Source organism: Choloepus didactylus, chromosome 7, assembly GCF_015220235.1.
Source record: "Choloepus didactylus isolate mChoDid1 chromosome 7, mChoDid1.pri, whole genome shotgun sequence".
Lineage (NCBI taxonomy): Eukaryota > Metazoa > Chordata > Mammalia > Pilosa > Megalonychidae > Choloepus > Choloepus didactylus.
Window position 1 is genome coordinate 80,544,040 of NC_051313.1, and position 24,494 is coordinate 80,568,533.

Genomic DNA, 24,494 nt, shown 5'->3' on the forward strand with positions numbered 1-24,494 from the left:
ATCTGGGTAGAGAATAAAAATATATATTCGGGGCCTCCCTGAAGAGCTGGGGGAGAATGCAGAGGTGTTGGATTTCCTCACCTGGATTCTTGCTGATGTTCTCACAAACACTGGGGACTGACGCCTTGATGTTCTGGGCCGTCTGCCTCGGGGCTGGCCCCTATGAAGCTTGTTGCTGCAAAGGAGAGGCTAAACCTGCTTATAATTGTGCTGAAGAGTCTTCCCCGAGCACCTCTTTGTTGCTCAAATGTGGCCCTCTCTCCCTAACTAAGCCACCTTGGCAGGTGATCTCACTGCCCTCCCCACTACATGGGATCTGACTCCCAGGGGTGTAAATCTCCCTGGCAATGCAGGATATGACCCCCAGGGATGAATCTGGAGCTGCCATCATGGGATTGAGAACATATTCTTGACCAAAAGGGGGATGTGAAATGAAACGAAATAAAGCTTCAGTGGCTGAGAGATTTCAAATGGAGTCAAGAGGTTACTCTGGTGGACATTCTTACGCATTATATAGATAACACTTTTAAGGTTTTAATATATTGGAATAGCTAGAAGTAAATACCTGAAACTATCAAACTCCAACCCAGTAGCCTTGACTCTTGAAGAGGATTGTATAACAATGTAGCTTACAAGGGGTGACAGTGTGATTGTGAAAACCTGTGGATCTCACTCCCTTTATCCAGTGTATGGATGGACAAGTAGAATAATGGGGACAAAAACTAAATGAAAAATAGGGTGGGATGGGGGAGGGGTGATTTGGGTGTCTTTTTTTATTTTTATTTTTTATTCTGATTCTGATTCTTTCTGCTATAAGGAAAATGTTCAAAAATAGATTGGGGTGATGAATGCACAACTATAGGATGGTACTGTGAACAGATGATTGTACACCATAGATGACTGTATGGTATGTGAATGTATCTCAGTAAAACTGAACTAAAAAAAAAAAAGCCTGTGTGATGCAGCGAAGGCAGTGTTGAGAGGAAAATTTATAGCTCTAAATGCATATGTAAAAAAGGAAGAAAGAGCTAAAATCTGAACAACTGAAGAGACTACAGAGAATGATCAACAAACTAATACTAAAGCAAGTAGACAAAACAAAGATTAAAGCAGAAGTAAATGAGCTGGAGAACAAAAGGAAAAAAAAAAACAAAACAATAAATAAAACCAAAAGTTGTTTGTTTGAGAAGATCAACAATTTTGACAGACCCTTAGCTAGACTGACAAAATAAAAGAGAGAGAAGATTCAAATAAACAGAATCAGAAATGAGAAGGGGATAATAATTATTACAGATCCCAAAGAAATTAAAAAAAAAATTATAAGCGGATTCTATGAACGACTGTATGCCAACAAGCCAGACAACTTAGAGGAAATGGACAATTTCCTGGAAACACATGAACAACCTAGACTGAACCAAGAAGAAATAGAAAACATCAACAAACCAATCACAAGCAAAGAGATCCCATGAGTCATCAAAAACATACCTAGAAATAAAAGCCCAGGGCCAGATGATGTCATAGGGGAATTTTACCAAACTTTCCAAAAAGAATTGACACCATTCCTGCTCAAACCCTTTCAAAAAAACGGAAAAAAAAGGAACACTACCTAACTTACTTTATGAAGCTAATATCACTCTGATACCAAAACCAGATAAAGACACTACAAAAAAGGAAAACTATAGACCAATCTCCCTAATGAATATAGATGCAAAAATCCTAAACAAAATACTTGCATATCAAATCCAAAGGCACATCAAAAGAATTATACACCACCAGCCAAGTGGGGTTCATTCCTGGCATGCAAGGGTGGTTCGTCATAAGAAAGTCAATTAGTGTAATTCAATACATTAACAAATCAAAAGGGAAAAATCAAATGACCATCTCCATAGATGCTGAAAAAGCTTTTGACAAAATTCAACATCCCTTTTTGATAAAAATACTTCAAAAGGTAGGAACTGAAGGAAAGTTCCTCAACATGATAAAGGGCATATATGAAAAACCCACAGCCAGCATAGTACTCAACGATGAGTACTACAAAAGCCTTCCTGAAAAGATAGGGAATGAGACAAGGATGCCCACTGTCACCTCTATTATTCAGCATTGTGCTACAAGTTCTAGCCAGAGCAATTCACCAAGATAAAGATATAAAAGGTATCCAGATTGGAAAGGAAGAAGTAAAACTGTCAGTATTCACAAATGATATGATCTTATATTTGAAAAATCCTCAGAATTTGAGCACAGAGCTACCTGAGCTAATAAATATATTCAGTCGAGTGGTGGGATATAAGAATACTGCACTTAAGTCAGTAACTGTTTCTATATACTAGCAATGACCTAACTGAAGAGGAAATTATAAAAAAAATTCCATTCACAAAAGAATTAAAAAAATCAAGTACCTAGGAATAAACTTAACCAAGGATGTAAAAGACCTCCACACAGACAATTACAAAATTTTACTAAAAGGAAAAGGACCTAAATAGATGGGAAAATATCCCCTGCTCATGGATAGGAAGACTAACCGTTGTTAAGACGTCAGTTTTACCCAAACTGATCTAGAGTCAATGCAATTCCAATAAAAATTCCAACAACCTACTTTGCAGACTTCGAAAAGCTAGTTATCAAATTTATTTGGAAGGGAAAGGGGCCTCGATTTGCCAAAAACATATTAGAAATGAAGAACACAGTGGGAGGACTTAACACTTCCAACTTTGAAGACTACTATAAAGTTACAGTGGTCAAAACAGCATGGTACTGGCATACAGATAGACATATTGATCAATAGAACTGAATTGAGAGTTCAGAAAAAGACCCCTAGATATATGGCTAACTGATTTTTGATAATGCCCCCAAATCCACTGAACTGGGTTAGAACAGTCTCTTCAACAAATGGGGCTGGGAGAACTGGATAGCCATAACAAAAAGAATGCAAGAGGACCCCTACCTCATACACTATAAAAAAATTAATTCAAAGTGGATCAAACACCTCAATATAAGAGACAGTACCATAAAACTCCTGGAAGATAATGTAGAGAAACATCTTCAAGACCTAGTATTAGGAGGTTGCTTCTTAGATCTTAACACCCAAAGCACAAGCAATGAAAGAAAAAACAGATAAATGGGAACTCCTGAAAATCAAAAGCTTCTATACCCCAAAGCAGTTTGTCAAAAAGGTGAAGAGGCAGCCAATGAAATGGGAGAAAATATTTGGAAACCATGTATCTGAAAAGAGACTAATCATCTTGCATGCATAAAGAAATCCTACAACTCAATGACAATAGTACAAACAGCCCAATTATAAAATGAGCAAAAGGTATGAAAAGACATTTCTCTGAAGAGGAAATACAAACGGCTAAAAAACACATGAAAAAATGTTCATCTTCACTTGCTATTAGGGAAATGCAAATCAAGACCACAATGAGATATCATTTCACACCAGTAAGAATGGATGCCATCAAAGTAACAGGAAACTACTCTGTAGATCAGTTTGGGTAAAATTGACGTCTTAACAACGGTTAGTCTTCCTATCCATGAGCAGGGGATATTTTCCCACCTATTTAGGAAAACGTAGGAGAGGATGTGGAGAAATTTTAACTCGTGTTCATTGCTGGTGGGACTGTATAATGGTACAGCCACTGTGGAAGACAGTTTGGTAGTTTCTCAGAAAACTTGATACTGAATTACCTTATGACCTGGCAATTTTACTTCTCGGTATATACCCAGAAGATTTGAAAGCTGTGACATGAACAGACATTTGTACACCAATGTTCACAGCAGCAGTGTTCACAATTGCCAAGAGATGGAAACAATCCAAGTGTTCTTTAACAGATGAGTGGATAAACAAAATATGGTATATACATACGATGGAATACCGTGCAGCAGTAAGAAGCAACAAGGTCTTGAAACATACGGCAATATGATGAATCCTGAAGATATAATTTTGAGTGAAATAACTCAGACACAAAAGGAGAGACATTGTATGTTACCACTTCTATGAACTATCTGAACAATGTAAAATCAATGTCTTATAATGTAAGAATGTTGGAGACCTAGTGATAGACAGTAGCTAGTGAGGGAGAATGATAATCTAGTAAGTTCAGATATGTTAATGATGGTAAATTCAAAGGTATGGTAATAGATAGGTGTGATGATTGTTAATGGCACTATAAGCATCAGAGCTATACTGAAGGTGAATAAGAATGAAAGAGGTTGTTTAAAGGCACATTTCTCAAAGATCAGCACCATAAATACAGATAGATGCTTGCATGATATACTTCTAAGGTATGACACTAGCACAGAGTTGACAACAGAAGAGTACAGGTGAAAAATCTACACATTGCATACTGGGGACTATAATTAATAGGAATACCATACTAGTATTACACAAATACTAGGGACAAATAATTAAGGGCTGATAAGAGCAACGAGATGTTTTGGGTCATGAGAATTGCTTAAAATGGAGAGTGACAAGCATTGCACAACGAAGTGATGATAATGTGAGATATGGATGGAGGATCGTGGATACAACATATTCTATGTGAATTTAGGAACTTTCTACCTTATACATCAAGCCCTTGATATTGAGGCTTGCTCAGGTGAAACTTATGACTGTAAAGAGGCGGCTGACCCCACCTGTAATGAAGGCTAGGCTTCACCTCCAGAGAACCTCTTATGTTGCTCAAATGTGGACTTTCTCTAAGCCAAACTCAGCAAATAAATTCATCACCTTCCCCCCTGGCATGGGACAGGACCCTCAAGATGAATGAGCCTTCTTGGCAACATGGGGCATGGATTCTGGGAATGAGCCTGACCCTGGCATCAAGGGACTGAGAATGACTTCTTGACTAAAAGGGGGAAAGGAAAGGCAACAAAATAAGGTTTTAGTCACTAAGAGAATTCAAATAGAGTCAAGAGGTGTCCTTGAGGTTACTCCCATGCAAACTTCACCTCGATATGCCAAATGACCACAATATAGTAAGCCCAAGACAACAGTAGTCCCGAGAACCTTAAAGAATACCTGGATTCTATCTGAGACTCTATACAAGTTTCACTTACTAAGTTTATTCATCAGTTGCTGGTTTGGATGTATTATGTCTCCCAAAATGCCATTACCTTTGATACAGTCTTGTGTGGGCAGGAAACGTATTGGTGTTGATTGGGCTGGAGACTTTTGATTGGATGTTTCCATGGAGATGTTATCACTCAACTGAGGGCGAGATCTTTCATTGGATAATTTCCACAGAGGTGTGGCCCCACCGATTCAGCATGGGCCTTGACTGGTTTACTGGAGCACTATATAAGCTCAGACAGAAGGAATGAGATTGCTACAGCCAAGAGAGACACTTTGAAGAATGTACAGGAGATGAGAGAGGAACTGCAGTTTATGAGACATTTTGGAGATGGCTTTTGAAAGCAGACTTTTGCTCCGGAGAAGCTAAGAGAGGACAAACACCCCAAGAGCAACTGAGAGTGACATTTTGGACAGAAGCTGAAGCCTAGAGAGGAACATCCTGGGAGAAAGCCATTTTGAAACCAGAACTCTAGAGCCAACTCCAGCCACATGCCTTCCCAGCTAACAGAGGTTTTCCAGACACTATTGGCCATCCTCCAGCGAAGGTACCCGATTGTTGATGCATCACCTTGGACACTTTATGGCCTTAAGACTGTAACTGTGTAACCAAATAAACCCCCTTTTACAAAAGCCAATCCATTTCTGGTGTTTTGCATTCTGGCAGCATTAGCAAAAGAGAACAATCAGTAACTTAAATCCTTTACAGTGCTCCTATGCTAGCTAAGTCCCAAAACTCAGAGACAATAGCCTCTTCAAGAACATCAACTACATGTGTTTCCTTTTCTCATAAAGTTGACACCCCTTTTCAACATGAATAGGTTAGGGTGGTCACCGCCTAGATATCCCTGAAGATCAGAAAAGTGATTAAACTAGAGAAGGGTTAGCAACAAACAAGATGGAATTTAACTAAGAATTATGAATACTGAATCTTTCTGTAATTTCCTTTTTCTTTGTTGCTAGGGTATTAGAATAGTTAGAATGAAAGAATTGAAATGGTAGAACTATAATCCGCAGCATCCTTTGAAATTTGTTCTATAGCTATGTTAAATTTTAACCTGAAAGCTATACCTTTTTGTATATATATTTCACAAAAAGGAAATAAATGAAACTATGGTACTACAACTCATAACAACATTGGAAATTTCCTATGTATCTACTTGTTAAATCATACTTTGAAAGATACTACCTTTTTGTATACATGTTATATTTCATAATAAGAAAATAGCTGAAACTGGAATTGTAACCTATAATAATCTTTGAAATTTGCTCTCTACTTGTTAAATTGCACTTGGAAAGTTATTACTTTTTTTGTAAATATGTTATATTCTACAATAAAAAATAAGATATATATATATACACATACACATACATACATACACACACAAGGGCAAATCTTCATGACACCAAAAGGATATGATACCAAAAGCACAACTAACAAAAGAAACAACAGACAAATGTAATTTCATCAAAATTAAAAACTCATATGCATGAAGGAAACTATCACAAAAGTGAAGACAACCTACAGAATGGAATAAAATAGTTTTAAACCACATATTTTGAAATAAAACATGGAAAAAAAAAAGACATCAGCTATCACAGTATATGATACAGAGACTGACAATATTTAGTTAACTATTCCTCATCGGACAACAAGACTATGGGGTTACACCAGTTATTCAACTCTGGCTTAACCAAAAAAGAAAAAATAAGATAAGCTAGTAAGTTTTTCTCCATGCCAACTAGCCTTTTAGTGCAGTATCTGAAGAACAGGACACAAAATTGGATAAAGACGAAAGATCATATAGGGTATCAACTAAAATTAAATAGTCTCTAAATCAATCCCATGAGAGAAAAGTTAAAGGGGTTAGGGATTTTTAATCTAGGAAAAAAAAAAAAAAGATGACAACTGAGCAGCAACCTCATTTCTTTCTTTACATGAAGGAGGAAGAGGATTACTTTACATGCCAAGGGACACTGACCACCTGTTTAAAATAAATAAATAAATAAATGAAGAGTTAGGTAAACCCAAAAAGTCATTAGGAAAGCTACCAAGGGGGTGTCAAACTATGAGAAACAGGGAAATTAGCAAAAAGGAACTCTCCATGGTACCAGTATGAGTAAAAAACTGGATAAGGGCAAAGGCAGGGAGAATCTCAGGATATGATGCCAGAAGCAATCTAACATTTAATCTTATGCCACCCTTGTGCTACAATAAAACAAACAACCAAACAAAAACTTGACAGTTTCTTTCATGGAAACTAACAAGCTGATTCTAAAATTTAAATGGAGATATAAAAGGTCAAGAATCACTAAGATACTTCTGTAGAAGGAAAGGCTTTTTTTTTTTTAAACAAAAACAAAAACAAAAACAAAACTAGGTATCAAGACTCTTTTCAAAGCCGCAACAATTAAGGCACTGTGGTGTTGGCATAGGAACAGACAAGTAGAACAACCAAACAAAAAACAGAGAACCCAGAAATAGACTCAAGAATATAAGGAGATGGATTTACAAAGGTGATACTTTGGAGAAGGGGAAAAAAGAAGGTCTTTTCAATAAATGGTGCCAGGCAACTGAGTACATATAATTTTTAAAAAAGAAAGACGTGACCCTACCTCATACCATATACAAAACTCAATTGGTTATGTGAATACATTGCAATAAAATTGCATTAAAAAATAAAACAAAACTCAATTGGGGATGGGAGGAGGTGGGTGTGGTTATAAAAGGGCAAAACAAGGGATCCTTGTGGTATTGGAACTGTTCAATATCTTGACTGGGGTGGTGGATATAAGAACCTACCAGATGATGTATCTGCACAGAGCTTACACACACACACACACACACACACACGAGTACCAGTAAAATGCAGGAAAGCTAAATAATATCAATATCCTGGTTGTAACACATCATAAGTTTTAAAAATGTACCCATTGGATGAAATGGGAAAAAGTGTACAAGGGATCTCTCTGTATTCTTTCTTACAACTGCATGTGATTTGGCAATTTCTCAACAAAATTTTCAATTAAAAATAAATTCCAGGCTTCCGAAAGATGGCAGTTAGGAGAGACAGGGCAAAAAACAACTCCATGAAAAATACTAGATAAAAGACAGAAAGTGACCCAGAACACCAGTTCCAGGGATGCACCAGCTAGACAAGGTCTGCTAAATCCACAGGGACCCTGCACCTGATGAAACTGGGAGCCCGTGTTCTGAAATGAGTGAGTGAGTCTGCTGAATAACCGGCAGCCACACTGCGGTCTGAAGAAACCGTGGGTTGGCGTTTGGTGTCGGACTAGCTTAAAAAAACCCAAAAGCGGCTGCGGATATGGCAGCGAGAACCTCACAGTGAGGCGTGGTGGGAACTGCGTCCCCACAACATATGAGCACACCTCAATATCTGGTGTGGACAACAGCCTTTAGCGCACCTGCTGCTAACTGTCTTGGAGCTGGGAAGGCAGAGGTTTGCCAAAACGGGAAAATAACCATACCCCATAAAGCAATCTTCCCAGCGGACTGGGAACGCTCCTGCCCAGCACCCGTGCTGCAGCCCAGAGCTGCGCCAAACAACCCAGTGCAACAGGAAGTGCTTCTAGCAACACACGCACACGCCCAATATCTGATGGGGATGACAGCCTTTCGCACACCTGCAGCTAAATGTCCCAAAGCTAGGAAGGTGGAGAGGTGTGAAAAAAGGGGTGAATTAACATGCCCTATTCAGCCATCCTTTCAGCAGGCTGGGAATGCCCCAACTTGTCCCTGCAGCCCAGAATTTCCCTTGGGGGATGGTGCTCACTTGTGACATAGCAGTCTTCCCTCAGCAGAGGCCCTAGGAGGGCATGGCTTGGAAGAGGGACCCACATGGAAGTCCCAGGGACCATACACCAACACCAAGGACTTGTGGGTCAGCGGCAGAGACAATCTGTGGCGAGGCTGAACTGAAGGTTTAGACTCTTGCAACAACTTTAAATCTCCAGGAACACCTGGGAGGTTTGATTATTAGAGCCACCCTCCCTCCCTAACCAGGTGCTCAGACACATGCCTCACATTCAGGGCGGGCAGTACCAACTACACGTGCAAACTTGGTACATCAATTGGACCCACACAAGATTCAAACCCCCACTCACCACAAAGACAAAGCTGGGGAGAACTGGCTTAAAGGAAACAGGTGGCTCACGGACACCACATGCTGGTTACTTAGAGAAAGTGTACTCCACCAAGCTGTAGATCTGACAAATTAGAGATAAGTGTTTGAATAAGCCTACATATCCTAAAAGAACCCTATCAAGTTAAGCAAATGCCAAGAGGCCAAAAACAACAGAAAATTTTAAAGCATATGAAGAAACCAGATGATATGACTCCCCCAAACCCAAACACACAAATCACAAGATCACAGGAGGCACAGTACTTGGAGCAATTAGTCAAAGAACTAAAGACAAACAATGAGAGCACGGCACAGGATATAAAGGACAGGAACAAGACTCTAGAAGAGCATAAAGAAGAAACTGCAAGAGTAAATAAAAAAATAGACAATCTTATGGAAATAAAAGAAACTGTCGGCCAAATTAAAAAGATTATGGGTATTCACAGTACAAGACCAGAGGAAGCTGAACAGCAAATCAGTGACCTCAAAGATGACAGAACAGAAAATGAAAGAACAAAAGAAGGAATGGGGGAAAAAATTAAAAAAATCAAAACGGACCTCAGGGATATGATAGATAATGTGAAACACCCAAATATAAGAGTAATTGGTGTTCCAAAAGGGGAAGAGAAGGGTGTTCTAGTTTGCTAATGCTCCTGGAATGCAAAACACCAGAAACGGATTGGCTTTTATAAAAGGGGGTTTATTTGGTTACACGGTTACAGTTTTAAGGCCATAAAGTGTCCAAGGTGACGCATCAACAATCGGGAACCTTCACTGGAAGATGGCCACTGGCGTCTGGAAAACCTCTGTTAGCTGGGAAGACATGTGGCTGGCGTCTGCTCCAAGTTCTGGTTTCAAAATGGCTTTCTCCCAGGATGTTCCTCCCTAGGCTTCAGCTCCTCAAAAATGTCACTCTTAGTTGCTGTTGGAGCATTTGTCCTCTTTTAGCTTCTCCAGAGCAAGAGTCTACTTTCAACGGCAGTCTTCAAACTGTCTCTCATCTGCTCTCTCATCTTCTGTGTATTCTTCAAAGTGTCCCTCTTGGCTGTAGCTCCTCTTCAAAATGTCACTCTCAGCTTCACTGAGTTCCTTCTGTTTGGCAGCTCATTCATATGGCTCCAGTGATTTAATTGAGACCCACCCTGAATGGCTGGGGTAACACCTCCATGGAAATTATCCAATGAAAGTCATCACCCACAGTTGGGTGGGGTGCATCTCCATGGAAACACTTAAATTACAATCTAATCAACACTGATCCTTCTGCCCACACAAGATGGCATCAAAGATAATGGCATTTTGGGGGACATAATACATTCAAACCGGCACAAAGGGTAAAGGTCTAGCAAGAGTATTCAAAGAAATTCTTGGGGAAAACTTCCCAAACCTTCTAACAACATAAATACACAAATCATAAATGGCCAGTGAACTCCAAATAGAATAAATCCAAATAAACCCACTCCAAGACATATTTTGATCAGACTGCCAAACACTGAAGAGAAGGAGTAAGTTCTGAAAGCAGCAAGAGAAAACAATTCACCACTTCCAAAGGGAACAGCGTAAGACTAAGTAGAGACCACTCAGCGGTCACCATGGAGGCACGAAGGCAGTGGCATGACATATTTAAATTCTGAGAGAGAAAAATTGCCAACCAAGAATTCTTTATTCAGCAAAGCTCTCCTTCAAATTTGAGGGAGAGCTGAAATTTTTCATAGACAAATGCTGAGAGACTCTGCTAACAAGAAACCTGCCCTACTTGAGATACTAAAGGAGGCCTACCGACAGAGAAACAAAGAAAGGAGAGAGAGATATGGAGAAAGGTTCAGTACTAAAGAGATTCAGTATGGGTACATTAAAGGACATTGAGAGAAGGAAAAAATATATCTGACAAACATAAACCAAAGGATAGGATAGCTGATTCAAGAAATGCCTTCACAGCAATAATGCTGAATGTAAATAGATTAAACTCTCAAAAGATACAGATTGGCAGAATGGATCAAACAATATGAACCATCAATATGTTGCACACAAGAGACTCATCTTAGACACAAGGACACAAAGAAATTGAAAGTGAAAGATGGGAAAATATTTCATGCAAGCTACAGCCAAAAGAAAGCAGGAGTAGCAATATTAATCTCAGATAAAATAGACTTTAAATGCAAGGATGTTATGAGAGACATAGAAGGCCACTACATACTAACAAAAGGGACAATTCAACAAGAAGAAGTAACAATCCTACATGTTTATGCACCCAATCAAGGTGCCCCAAAATACATGAGACAAACTTGAAGCAATAGATGTTTCCACAGTAATTGTGGAAGACTTCAATATATTACTCTCTCCTATAGAGAGATCAACCAGACAGAAGACCAATAAGGAAACTGAAAACCTAAACAATCTGATAAATGAATTTGAATTAACAGACATATATAGACCATTACGTCCCAAGTCAGCAGGATACACATTCTTCTCTAGTGCCTATGGAACTTTCTCCAAAATAGATCATATGCTGGGCCATAAAATAAGTCTCAATAAATTAAAAAAAACTGAAATTATTCAAAGCACATTCTCTGACCACAATGGAATACCGTTGGAAGTCAATAACCACCAGAGACTTAGAAAATTCACAAATACCTGGAGGTTAAACAACACGCTCCTAAACAATCAGTGGGTTAAAGAAGAAATAGCAAGAGAAATTGCTAAATATATAAAGATGAATGAAAATGAGAACACAACATATCAAAACCCATGGAATGCAGCAAAAGTGGTAAGAGGGGAAAATGTATAGTGCTAAATGCATACATCAAAAAGGAAGAAAGAGCAAAAATCAAAGAACTAATGAAGCAACTGAAGAAGCTAGAAACTGAACAGCAAACTAATCCTAAACCAAGTAGAAGAAAAGAAATAGCAAGGATTAAAGCAGAAGTAAATGACACAGAGAACAAAAAAATCAATGGGGAGAATAAATAACATCAAAAGTTGGTTCTTTGAGAAGATCAACAAGATTGACAAAGCCCTAGCTAGACTGACAAAATCAAGAAAAGAGAAGACCCATATAAACAAAATAATGAATGAGAAAGGCGAGATTACTGCGGATCCCGAAGAAATTAAAAAAAAATTATAAGAGGATACTATGAACAACTGTATGCCAACAAACTGGATAATGTAGAGGAAATGGACAATTTCCTGGAAACATATGAACAACCTAGACTGACCAGAGAAGAAACAGAAGACCTCAACCAACCAATCACAAGCAAAGAGATCCAAGCAGTCATCAAAAAACTTCCCACAAATAAATGCCAGCTGGCTTCATAGAGAATTTTACCAAACTTTCCAAAAAGAACTGACACCAATCTTAAACGCTTTCAAAACACTGAAGAAAATGGAACACTACCTAACACATTTTATGAAGCTAACATCAATCTAATACCAAACCCAGGAAAGATGTCACAAGAAAGGAAAAGTACAGGCCAATCTCCCTAATGAATATAGATGCAAAAATTCTCAACAAAATGTTTGCAAATCAAATCCAAAGACACATTAAAAAAATCATACACCATGACCAAGTGGGGTTCATTCCAGGCATGCAAGGATGGTTCAACATAAGAAAATCAATCAATGTAATACAACATAGTAACAAATCAAAAGAGAAAAATCAAATGATCTCAATAGATGCTGAAAAAGCATTCGACAAAATCCAACATCCCTTTTTGATAAAAACACTTCAAAAGATAGGAATTGAAGGAAATTTCCTCAATATGACAAAGAGCATATCTCAAAAACCCACAGCTAGCACAGTATTCAATGGTGAGAGACTGAAAGCCTTCCCTCTATGATCAGGAAATAGACAAGGAGCCCGCGCTCACCACTGTTACTCAACATTGTGCTGGAAGTGCTAATCAGGGCAGTCCGGCAAGACAGAGAAACAAAAGGCAACCAAATTGGAAAGGAAGAAGTAAAACTGTCATTACTTGCAGATGATATGATCCTATATCTGGAAAACCCTGAGAAATTGACAATACAGCTACTAGAGCTAATAAACAAATTTAGCAAAGTAGCAGGATACAAGATTAATGCACTTAAGTCAGTAATGTTTCTATATGCTAGAAATGAACAAACTGAAGAGACACTCGAGAGAAAGGTACCATTTTCAACAGCAACTAAAAAAATCAAGTACCTAGGAATAAACTTAACCAAAGATGTAAAAGACCTATACAAAGAAAACTATATAACTCTACTAAAAGAAATAGAAAGGGACCTTAAAAGATGAAAAACTATTCCACGTTCATGGATAGGAAGGCTAAATGTCATTAAGATGTCAATTCTACCCAAACTCATCTACAGATTCAATGCAATCCCTATTAAAATGCCAACAACCTACTTTGCAGTCTTGGAAAAGCTAGTTATCAAATTCATTTGGAAAGGGAAGATGCCTCAAATTGCTAAAAACACTCTAAAAGGAAAAACGAAGTGGGAGGTCTTACACTCCCTGACTTTGAAGCTTATTATAAAGCCACAGTATTCAAAACACCATGGTACTGGCACAAAGACAGACATACTGACCAACGGAATCAAACTGAGAATTCAGAGATAAACCCCCAGATCTAGGGCTGACTGATCTTTGATAAGGCCCCCAAAGCCACTGAACTGGGACATAACAGTCTTTTCAACAAATGGGGCTGGGAGAGTTGGATATCTATATCCAAAAGAATGAAAGAGGACCCCTACCTCACACCCCACACAAAAATTAACTCAAAGTGGATCAAAGACCTCAATATAAAAGACTACCATAGGGAGTATCTAAGATGGCGGCATAGAGAGGAGTGGAAGCTAAGTAATCCCCTTGAACTACTAAAAAAAAAAAACAGAAACAACTAGTGAATAATCCAGGGTAACTGCAGGGGGACAAACGTGACCGTCCACTCACCATACACCAACCTGAATTGGGAGGAATGCCCAGGATCACAGCATAAAATCTGTAAGTAAAAACTGCAGATCCAAATCAGGAGACCCCACCCCCACAGCCCGAGCTACAAAGCCTTGTGGTGCCAGAGAGAAGCTTTCTCCCAGCAAGCGAATATAGCTCAGCTGAGCTCCAACTGGGGTTTCAATTAGCGAGTATGAACTGCTCACTATGAGGTACAAATCCCCAACAAGCAGATAGAGGCTTTGGGTGATGACTGACCTTGGAGAGCTGGAGGGTCATCTCAGACTAGCTCTGTTCCTTTTTCGACTCAGTGGAGAAATCCTCAGCCATTTTCAGTTCCCAGTTCTGTGACCCAGACAAGGGTATAGCACAGGTAGAGAGAGACCATTGAAATGCTAATAACCTCTCCTCAGGGCATTTATCTTCTCTAAGAGGAAAGGGGTGGGGCCTAGCTCTACTACCTGCCTTTCATTCAGAACTTACACCAGTCAAGAATTATAGGTTAACAGGCGCCACCTGCTGGGCAGAAAAACACAGTGACCAGAGGCATCAGAGGGTGTACCAATTTTCTAAGACACACCCTCAGGGAAACCAGAAACTGAATATTTCTTCCTTCTGGGACCTTAGCCCATTCTGGTCTGGGGAGGCCTGATTGGGGTAACCAAGGAAACCACGCCTAGACAACAGAAAACTACAACCTACACCAAGAAAAATGAGGTTATGGCCCGGTCATGGGAACAAACTTGCACTTCAACTGTGATGCAGGAATTGAAACAACTAATAATAAGTGAATTCAAAAAGTTTAGGGAATATATGGCAAAAGAGATGAACTGTATAATGAAAACACAGACGTACATAAGGTAGAAATTGAAAGTTCAAAAAACCAACTGGCGGAATCTATGGAAATGAAAGGCACAACACAAGAGATGAAAGACACAATGGAAACATACAACAGCAGATCTCAAGAGGTAGAAGAAAACACTCAGGAACTGGAGAACAAGGCACCTGAAAGCCTACACACAAAGAACAGATAGAGAAAAGAATGGAAAAATAGAGCAACGTCTCTGGGAACTTAAAACGCAAAGCAGGAATTTACATGTCATTGTTGTCCCAGAAGGGAAAAAGAGAAGCAATAGAGGAAATAATCAATGAAAATTTTCCATCTCTTATGAAAGACATAAAATTATGCATCCAAGAAGTGCAGCATACCCCAAACAGAATAGATCTGAATAGGCCTATGACAAGACACTTAACAATCAGATTATCAAACATCAAAGATAGAGAGAGAATCCTGAAAGCAGCAAGAGAGAAACGATCTATCACATACAAAGGAAGCTTGATAAGACTATGTGTGGATTTCTTAATAGAAACCATGGAGGCAAGAAGTAAGTGGGGTGATATATTTAAGATACTGAAAGAGAAAAACCACCAACCAAGAATCCTATATCCGGCAAAACTATCCTTCAGATATGAGGGAAAGCTTAAAATATTCTCTGACAAATAGACAATGACCGAGTTTGTGAGCAAGAAACCTGCTCTACAGGAAACACTAAAGGAAGCACTGCAGTCAGAAAGGAAAAGACAGGAGTGAGGGGTTTGGAAAACAATTTTGGGAGAGTAGCACAGCAATGAAGTACCCTGAACAAAGATAACTGTGAATATGGTTGAAAGAGGAAGGCAGGGATCATGTGGGACACCAGAACAAAAGACGAATGATAAAGAGTGGGACTGTGTAACTCAGGGAACCTAGGATGCTCAACAATTATAATAAAAGGTACAAATATGTTTTTACATGAGGAAGAACAAATGAATGTCAACATTGCAATGTGTTAAAAATAGGGTGGGATTGGGGGGAAAATACAATCAATGCAAACTAGAAGCTAGAATTAACAGAAACACTGTATTATGCTTCCTTTAAGGTAACAAAAGCAATATACCAAAGCTAAATGGGGGGGTGGGGAATAGGAAGAAGGGTATGGGACTCCAGGCATTGGTGATGTTGTCTGACTCTATTCTACTTTAAGTTAATGCTATCTTTCCTTTTGTCACCTTCTAGCTATCAAGTTTTTTTGTTTGTTTCTCTCTCTCTCTCTCTCTCTCGCCTTTTTTTTTTTTTTTTTTTTGCCTCTCTGCCTTCTTTGACTCTTCCTCTGTCTTTGTGGAAGAAATGTCCTTATATAGAGAGTGGCAATGGTGCTCAATACATAAATACGTGACTATACAGGGAACCAACGAGTGTTTACTTAGGACGGAATGTATGGTGTTTGAACAAAACCATCTTAAAAGAAAAGGGTTGATGAAGAAACCTTGAGGGCACTATATTGAATGAAATAAGACACATAAAGGCAAACATTGCAGGGTCTCACTGATATGAACTAATTATAATATGTAAACTCATAGACATGGAATATAAGTTACCAGAATATAGAATGAGGCTAAAGAATGGGGAGTGGTTGCTTATTATGAGCAGAATGTTCAACTAGGGTGAACTTTAATATTTGGAAATGGGCAGGGGTGATGGTAGTATGCAATGAGAACAACTAACAGTGCTAAAAGGTGTATGAAGGTGGTGGAAAGGGTAAGCTCAGAGTCAAGCATGTCACCAGAAGGAAAGTTGGAGGTTAAAAGATGGAAATGTATAAAACAGTGAATCTTGTGGTGGACAATGTCCATGATTAACTATACAAATATCAGAAATCTCTCTCAGGAACTAGAAGAAATGTATGTCACTATAACTAGAGGTTACTAATAGAGAGGTATATAGGGAAAAATACATACCTATTGCAAACTATATACTACAGTTAGTAGTATGTTAACATTCTTTCATCAACAGTAACAAATATACTACACGAAAACTATGACCCAATAATGGAGGGGGGGTGGGGCATGGTTAGGGGAATGGGAGGATGTGAGTTTCCTTTTTTTTGTCTTTGTTTCTTTTCTGGAGTAGTGAAAATGTTCTAAAAACTGAAAAAAAAAAAATAACTGTGTTGATGGATGCACAGCTGTATGGTGGTGCCATGGGCAATTCATTGTACACTTTGGATCTCTGGATAGTTGTATAGTATCTGAACAATCTCAATTAAAAAAAAAATGTACCATAAAACTCCTAGAAGATAATTTAGGGAAACATCTTCAAGACCTTGTATTAGGAGGTCACTTCCTAGACCTTACACCCAAAGCATAAGCAACAACAAAAAAATAGATAAATGGGAACTCCTCAAGCTTAGAAGTTTCTCTACCTCAAAGGAATTTGTCAAAAAGGTGAAGAGGCAGCCAACTCAATGGGAAAAAATTTTTGGAAACCATGTAGCTCACAAAAGACTGATATCTTGCATATGTAAAGAAATCCTACAACTCAATGACAATAGTACAGACAGCCCAATTATCAAATGGGCAAAAGATATGAGCAGACATTTCTCTAAAGAGGAAATACAAATGGCCAAAAAGCACATGAAAAAATGTTCAGCTTCACTAGCTATTAGAGAGATGCAAATTAAGACCACAATGAGATACTATCTCAGACCTATTAGAATGGCTGCCATTAAACAAACAGGAAATTACAAATGCTGGAGAGGATGTGGAGAAATGGGAACTCTTATTCATTGTTGGTGGGACTGTATAATCATTCAGCCACCCTGGAAGACAGTCTGGAACTTCCTTAGAAAATTAAATATAGAGTTACCCTTCGATCCAGCAATCGCACTTCTCGGTATACACCCGGGAGATCTGAAAGCAGTGGCATGAACAGATATCTGCACGCCAATGTTCACAGCAGCATTCTTCACAATTGCCAAGAAATGTCCTTCAACAGATGAGTGGATAAATAAAATGTGGTATATATACATGATGAAATACTACGTGGTAGTAAGAAGGTACAATGTCGTGAAACATGTGACATATGAAACATATGGATGAACCCTGAAGACATAATACTGAGTGAAATAAGCCAGACACAAAAAAGAGAAATATATGCTTCCACTTATGTGAACACTGAAAAATATAAATGGCTTATAATGTAGAATGTAGGGGACCTAGCATTAGAGAGCAATTAATGAAGGGGAAACGATAACCTAATAAGAACAGATAAGCTATCAAAGATAAATTTAATGTTCTGGGAATTCCAAGGAATGACTATAAGGTTTGTTAATTTCTGGTGGGTATGGTAGAAACAATTTCACAGAAATGTTGCTATATCAGGCTTATTTTCTTGGGGTAGAGCAGGAATACGTTGGAAGTAAAGTAGTTACTTCAGGCTACTTGTCTTTTTCTTATTCCATTGTTCTGGTTTGTTTGAAATTTTTTTTTAAGGTTAGGTTTTTTTTTTTTTTTAATAATTAAAAAAAAAAAAAAGCAATAAAAAATATGCTGAGCCCCGCTGAGGAGACGGGGGAGAATGCAGGGGTGTTGGGCTTCCCCATCTCGATGCTTGCTGAGGTGCTCTCAGACATAGGGGACTGGCGGTTTGATGGGCTGAGCTCTCTATCATGGGACTTGCCCTTGGGAAGACTGTTACTGCAAAGGAGAGGCTAGGCCTGCTTATAATTGTGCCTAAATGTCTCCTCCTGAGTGCCTCTTCATTGCTCAGATGTGGCCCTCTCTCTCTAGCTAAGCCAACTTAGCAGGTGAAATCACTGCCCTCCCCCCTATGTGGGATCTGACATCCAAGGGTGTAAATCTCCCTGGAAAGGTGGATTATGACTCCCGGGGAGGAATCTACACCAGGCATCGTGGGATAGAGAACATCTTCTTGACCAAAAGAGGGATGTAAAAGGAAACGAAATAAGTTTCAGTGGTTGAGAGACTCCAAAAGGAGCCAAGAAGTCTCTCTGGTGAGCACTCTTACACACAGTATAGATAACCCTTTTTAGGCTCTGATGAATTGGAATAGCTAGCAGTAAATACCTGAAACTATCAAACTACAACCCAGAACCCTTGAATCTTGAAGACAATTTTATAACAATGTAGCTTATGAGGGGTTACAATGTGATTGGAAAAGCCATGTGGATCACACTCCCCTTTGTCCAGTGTATGGATGGATGAGTAGAAAAACCAGGGCAACAAGCAAACAAACAACCAAAAACCTAAGGGAAGAATGGGGGGGGGGGGGATGACAATTTGGGTGTTCTGTTTTTACTCTTTTTTTTTTAATTCTTGCTTTCACTTTTTCTGGTACAAGGAAAATTAAAAAAAAATTGATCGGGGTGATGAGTGAACAACTATATGATGGTAATGTGATCAAAGGATTACATACTTTGGATGATTGTGTGGTATGTGAATAAATCTTAATTAAAAATAAATAAATAAATAAATAAATTCCAGATAAATTATGGATTTAAATGCAAAACAATAAAATTTCTAAAAGACAAATTGGACCTTAAGACTCAAGAAAAGTGAAAATTTTATTAGGCCAGTAGAAGCACCAATCAAAGGAAAAGATTAATAAATTGAAACACTTTAAATTTAAAAATATCTTCAAAGGATACTATTAAGAAAATAAACAGGCAAGCTACAGAGCAGAGATTTTTTATAACACATGATGAACAAAGGGCTCATATTCAGAATATATAAAAGAGCTCCAATAAATCAGTAAGAAAAAGATAGACAACAACCCAACTGAAAAGTGGGCAAGAGACAAATAGGCAGTTCACAAAAGAATAAAAAACATGAAATGGTGTTTGATTTTATCAAAAACAAACAAACAAAAAATACACACAAAAAAAATTTAAACCACTGTGAGATATTATTACTTGTTAACTAGAACAGCTGAATATAAGACCAAGTTTTTGGAAGGATGTTGACAATAGGAACTCTTATAAACTGTGTCAGAAAAACTGTAAATGGCAAATTAAATTTAGAAAATACTTTGGCATCATCCTTTAAGTTTGAAAAAAATATGTATACTCTATGGCTAAGCAATTCTACTCCTAGGAATATACTTCTAAATAATATGTACTTTACTCCTTGCAAATATATACCTCCAGCTCCCAAGAGATATGCACGTGCATGTACGCTAGTAGACATGTACAAGAATGTTCACTATGGCATTAGTTGTATTAGTCAAAAGCCCGTAAGTATTACAATGCATAGATGAATTGAGGTATATTTATACCATGGAATACTATATGAGGAAAACGAACAAAAATATAGTTACAGGCAACAAAATGAGTGAATCTCACAAACCATACCGAATGAATAAACTAGGCATGAAATATATAAAGTACGCATTATTTTACTTATAAAGCTCATGACTAAGGAAAGAAAATGTAACTATCCTGTTTAGGAATGTATATTTTTATGATAAAATTACAAAGAAAAGAAAGTGAGTACCATAAAAGAACTTTTGTCAAGGAAAGAAATGAAGTGACTAGCAAGACGTAAAGAGGGATTTCTGGGTTGTTTGTTAACAATGGTCTACTTTTGAAACCTAGATGGTTGTTACATGGGTGGTTGCAGTGTGCTAATTCATTGAGGGATACATTCACATTTTATGCACTTTCCAACCTGTGTATATTTCACAATAAATGTCTTAAATATATCATTTCTAAGAATGATCAAATATCAAAAAACAATCATTTGGTGTGAATTCATCCTACAAATTTCCTTTCATATGCATTATTTATAATAGCAAAAGATTAAAAATTACCTAAGTGCTCATCAATTGAGATCAGTAAAACAAGTCATACAACAGCTATACTAGAATACTATTTATAAAAAATGGTTCAGTTATATATGCACTAACATGTTGGAAACAATGTAGTTATTTTAGGCTATTTGTTTTTCTTATTTGTTTATTGTTTGAGAAGTTTTTTAAATTTTTTGATACAGTTAAAAAAATAAAAAATACATTAAAATATGCAGAACAATGTATAAAATATATTGCCACATATTAAAACAAATATATATATGCAGATACAAAATATGCATATACAGACACAGAATATCTCTGGATATTTTGGTATCTTGTGGTGCCAAAAGATAAGGAAGTACTTTAAAAAAAGAGAGAAAGAAAACAAAACATATTAAAAACACAAAAGCCAACCTGAAAGGGCTGTGTACCATTTTGTATATATTATGTCCCCCAGAAAATGCCATGTTCATTGATGCAATCTTGTGGGGGCAGATGTATTAGTGTTGATTAGATTGGAATTCTTTGATTTTCCATGGAGATGTGACTCTATCAACTGTGAGTGAAACGTTTGACTGGATAATTTCCATGGAGGTATTACCCCACCCATTCAGGGTGGGTGTTAATTAGACCACTGGAGTCTATTTATAAAGGAGTTCACAGACAGAAGGCCCTCACAGCAGCTCTGAGTGACATTCTGAAAAGGAGCTGCAGCTGAGAGAGGACAAAATGCCCCAAGAGCAACACTTTGGAGAACTCCGTTTTGAAACGCAACCTGGTAGCAAGCGGATGCCAGCCACGTGACTTCCGAGTTAACAGAGATTTTCTGGATGCCAGTGGCCTTTCTCCAGCGAAGGTACCTGTTGTTGACGCCCTACCTTGGACACTTTATGGCCTTACGACTGTAACTCTGTAACTAAATAAACCCCCTTTATAAAAGCCAATCCATTTCTGGTGTTTTGCATAACAGCAGCATGAGCAAATGGGAACAGGCTGCAAATCGGAAAGAAATGGCCAAAGTTGGAACAACTTTGAGCAAAAAAATGACAGTATTGGGTAATACCCCTCAGATTAAAAAAAAACAAAAACATACATATATATCCATGAGACCACAGTTGTATAAATAACTGAATAAATTTATATCTGTGCAGAAGTATTCCAATTAATAAACACCAAAGGAATATCAGAAATAGAAAAAAATCACTAGAACAATCACTGCTGCAAACGAGATTCACTAATTAACATAAAAATTAGTGGGTGAAGGCTTAAGCAGAAACAAGATATTTGCAGTCTCCGATTTCTCTCTCCCAAAATATTTAGTAATTCCTAATGGAAAAATAGTATGTTTACAGTGGGGAGTCCATGAAAGTGGTATATTAGCTATGTGACCAAGGTTAACATCACCAGTAGCAGATACTGGCATCATGTATCCCCTGAGATGATGCACTGAAAGGGCACATGATCATGTCATGTCTGTGGCATCCTTCCCAATAACTCAAAGCCTCATCTACTCATCAGAAAACATCTGACAAACCCAAACTGAGGGACACTTCAAAAGAACCTTCAGAAGCATCAAGGAAAGACTGAGGAACTGTCAGAGATGGAAGAGACTAAATAGATAAGACAACTAAATACGTGGGACCGCAAACTGGATCCTGGAACAGAAAAACTACATTAGTGGAAAATTTGTTGAAATCTAAATAATTTTCTAGTTTTGAGAAATGTTCTGTGGTTCTATAAGATGTTAACATAAATGGAAACTGAGTGAATGGTATGCTGGAACTCTTGTATTTATGCAATTCCTTTGATAAATCCAAATTACATAAAAATAACTACAAAAAATTACATAATTTATGAAATAGCCTGTCACATACTAAAATGCATACTTACAACTATATATAAAAGATATATATGCACATGTGTATCTCCCACATGCATATGTTATCCATTTAGAAAAATTTTAAGTAAAATCCATGTGAATGTTGAGAGAAACATAATGTGTGGGTCATTAGACTTTAAACCTGAAGTTGATCTAAAGATGACTAGCTCAAGTTTCACAGACCTGTACTGTGAAACCAGGTCTCATTTCCCTCTAGAATCCATAAGCTACCAATGTAGCTTAGTCTGGAATGTTTTTATTCTTTGGGGTCTTTTAAAATTATTGCAACCCAAAGAAAGTACAAAAATATTTCCTAATAATATTATTGCAACTCTGGGAACATATATATAACATATTGCAATGCATTCAGATACTCAAATAACCAAAAAGATAATGAAGCAACAAATTTAAAATCATGATATTCTCTCATTGGTTTCAATGGAAGTGTAATAGTCAGTTTTTTATTCAATACAAGAGACAAGACAGCATAAAAGTCCAGACTCCAATTCCAAATTTGCCACTCACTCACTAGCTATGTGACCATGATCAAGTCACTTAGCTTCTTTGTGTCTGAGTTTCAAGGGTATAATCAGAGGAACAATTCTTGGGGTTGTTTTGAATACTCAATAAAGCAATATATCTAAGCAGAACAGGACCTGGCACTTCAGTCAACTCGCAAAAGTTAGCAAATATTATCTTTTTAAGATGTTCTAGCTACTCTGGAAAGATTTTAGCATTTAAAGACTCCAATATAATAGATTTGTGAGTTAAACTTTAGGAGGTTCATTAAATATATCCAATGTTATTTAAATTTTTGAGCAAATTACATTTGTTAAATTCATAAGTTTTGGTTTATTAGTTCTGAAAGTATCAAGTACTTCCTTTTTTTTTTTGAGTATATGGTTTTTTTTTTAATTTTGGGAATGTTAGTCATAGATTAAGAAATTGGAGACTAACCATAAGGTATAGATAAGCGTGAGTACTCTTTCTCTACAGGCAGAATGAATCGCTCCACAAAGCTCCCTGTTACATATGCCCCTCCTCCTGGGCTCTGATTTATATCCTGTCTTGCTTTCACAAGGGCTTAAAGGGCTTAATTATCCTCATATGCCTCTAGATTGTCAGCCCCTCCCTCCCACTGCACTATACCTGCCCCAACCCAACATCATTCCCTTGTATGCAACAGTTAATAAGCTTGCTCCTGACTCACAGCCCCCTCTACTCTCAGCTATTTCTTTGTTGCCCATCTCAACAATAATTATTCAGGATTCTCCATCCAGGAGCATCAGTTCTGCTCACCTAAAAAAAAAAAAAAAAGCCCACTTAAGCATACTCACATTCACTTAAATTCTTTAATTCCTTTCAACCTGGCTTCCATAAACCTCACAGCAGCTGATGAACTGCTAAGCCTAACTGTGAGCCTGGGGTACAAAACCAAGGAGCTCTTTTTTTTTCCACTTCATCCAACTGGACTGCTGGGCACCTCCCCTACAACAGATAATTCCCTCCTTGAAAAGCTATGCTCTTGCTGATAGGAGCCCAGGCAACAAAATAGAGTGTAAATCTAGGGCAGGGGGAATTGTGAAAATGTTTTTTCTCTTCTAACCTTAACCCTGGAAGGAACGGTGATCAACACAAAACCAATAAAAATCATTTATTATAAAACCACTAATCCTTCCTTTAAATGCTGGAGATTACAATAATTTTCAACCATGACTGAATTAAGAACACTTCCTCCACCACATCCAATAGCATCCCCAACTTTCAGGGCATCAACAGAACTGGAGCCTCCTGATTCCCAGGTCAGCACTCACTTCCTTCCGCAAGCTATGCCATCCCCGTCCTGAGGTTCC